Source organism: Hakea prostrata, chromosome 7 (genome assembly GCF_041222555.1).
Source record: "Hakea prostrata isolate BN-2017 chromosome 7, UWA_Hpros_2, whole genome shotgun sequence".
Lineage (NCBI taxonomy): Eukaryota > Viridiplantae > Streptophyta > Magnoliopsida > Proteales > Proteaceae > Hakea > Hakea prostrata.
In genome coordinates this window covers 38,559,116-38,561,636 of record NC_142606.1, presented here as the reverse complement: position 1 = coordinate 38,561,636, position 2,521 = coordinate 38,559,116, and the positions used below count along the sequence as shown (strand labels likewise).

The window sequence follows — 2,521 nt, the reverse complement described above, 5'->3', positions numbered from 1 at the left end:
TGATGATTGAACCCCAGTAACCATTAAAATTGTGTTAAAAACAATAGTCAAATTAAAGTTAGCGAAGGGAATTCCTTTCTCGTATTCAGAATTGGGGTGCATTCTATGGTAGGGGTACTATGGTTAGTGAAAAATCTTGCACTGGAGTTTCTAAATGTAAGGCCGAAATCTAGAAATTAATGGTATTTAGAACCTTTGATGGTTTTAGAAAATTGGTCTTGCAGAGGCCCTGGTTTCTAAGCTCATGTTTAGCCTTTGTTCTTAGGTTGGAACTCTTCTTTATTTTTTCATGAAGAAATAAATAGATAAATAAATATTTCTAAAATCGAGAAATTAATGGAACTAAAACAAATTCAACCTGGACTCAAATTTATTTATTTATTTAAAAGGACTTCAAATTTTTTAAATTTAAAATTAGATCCCTAGAATTTGTGTGAGATTAATCTAACGGTTGGGATTAAATTCCACTTCAACTTGGACTTGAATCCAACTTCAACTCAGACTAGGAATCCTACTTTCAACTCACTCAAGAAATCTTATAAATTCTGTCGTTGGAAGCTCAAAACTTCCATTCTCTTTGTCGCTCATTCTGCTTGGTGTTCTGCTCCTTGTTAGGCTGTTACTCTTCTCATCTTCGATAATCTTTGCTTCGTTTTCTAGTTACTTGTAGCTTTTTCTAATTTGTACAGTAATGGAAGAACAGAGTTCTGATTTTTCTTCTCTCCCCAACTCTCTCCAACAAGAGGAAGAAATATTGACGCCGCCTCCTCTCCCAGTGATAAGAGAAAAACTCTATGATTTCTCCGATGAATATGATGAAAACACGTTCGACGATTTGGAAATTTGGGAATCAGGAGAAAACACCGATTCCAGTCTGGTAAGTCTCTATTGTTCTCCATTGGAATTGATGTTCCAAGGTTCGTTTCCAACTGCAAAAATTGAAGCCACAGCACAAGACAAGTGGTTAATTGTGAGTTTGCAATCATCCAAGGAATTCAATTCACATCTCTTGAATCGTGATCTGTGGACCAATGTGACGGTGGCTGAAACGATCAAGAGCAACTTCCTATTCTGGCAAGCACATGATGATACGGAAGAAGGAAGGAAAGTTTGTAGTTTTTATAACTTGGATTCGTTTCCTGTGATTCTTGTGATCGACCCTATCACAGGTGAGAAGATGCGTTGCTTCAAGGGAATGGTTGAACCAGACCGTTTGTTGATGGATCTTCTCCCTTGTTTCATGGAGAATGGTCCTAAGTATTATCTTAAACATCCCTTTAGGACTGAGAAATCTTGTGAAACTCAGGAAGAGGAGGAGAAGAAGAAGAAGAAGAAGGAAGATAACGAAAAACCCTGCGAACCCATTGAAGAAAAAATGCAAGAGATGGTGAACCCACCACCGCTACCTGAAGAGCAGACTAGCTTCAGGTGTAGGGTTGCTGTTAGAGTACCTGATGGCAGAAGATATATAAGGAATTTCCATAGTCAGGATTCGATACAGTTGCTGTGGTCCTTTTGTTATTCTAAGATCGAAGAAACGAAGAGACGAGATTTTCTGTTATTGGTTGCAATCCCTGGAAACTCAACTCGTTTGGATTTTGATAGTGGTTTAAGTTTCGAGAAATCTGGGCTTTCAAACGCTCTGATTTCTCTTGTATGGAAGAATATGTATTCTGTGTAGTTGTTTTCTTTCTCTTCGTGGAAGGATGGGTAGTTAATTTTAATTTTAATTTTTATTTTTATTTTAAATATTATATGACAGTTGCACAGATGATGAAAGCTTCAGGTCTTCTTCTAAGATGATAATAAAAAAATTTTCGGAAGCAGAGCATTCAATGTTTTTCCGAATTTCCAAATCCGTATTTAAGTTTGTGATAAGTGTTATGGACAATTTATAATAGACTAAACTAGGTCGACCAAAGAAGAACCGGACCGATCAAACCTTGGTCGGACCACGAATAAAAAAAAGAGACAAACAATTTGAATTGTATCCAACTTTTTTAAAGATAGGGATAAGGATTCCGATCAAGTCAGGTATTTTGAATTGTTCTTAGAGTCCAAGTTAGACTCTACAACTACAATCCAAGTAATACTCTCTTGGCAGATAAGATTCTTATCTCCAGGAAGTTAGCAACAATTATAGAGTTCAATGTTGACCAGGTCAAGGTTAGTCAAACAAACATAAAGGCGAGAGATGATGAATCCAATATGACTTGTAGCCAAAAGAAAAGGAATTCAATTGGAATTCAACTACTCATATTTGAGTAGGACTCAACCATTAAAATTGAACAATGTTTGAGTCCCAGTCAAACTCATACATAGCAAAACCATAAAAAGGTATGAGGGTGTACAAGAGAAAGGTATGTTGAATAGAACCATCACTATTCAATAGGAGTGTCACTTTATAGCCCGAACCGTTAAAACCGAACTGCACCGGCCCGTTATAGCCCGAACCGAACTTTAATGGGCCGTAATTGGGCTGAGGGTTGTGGAGCCCGCACCAACCCGAAACCGAACCACA

The 2,521-nt window shown here is 37.3% G+C and overlaps 1 pseudogene; it reads left to right on the top strand.

Moving 5' to 3' along the window:
* Positions 1-691: 691 nt before the first annotated feature.
* On the top strand, positions 692-1,681 carry LOC149011070 (plant UBX domain-containing protein 7 pseudogene; annotated as a pseudogene).
* Positions 1,682-2,521: the final 840 nt, after the last annotated feature.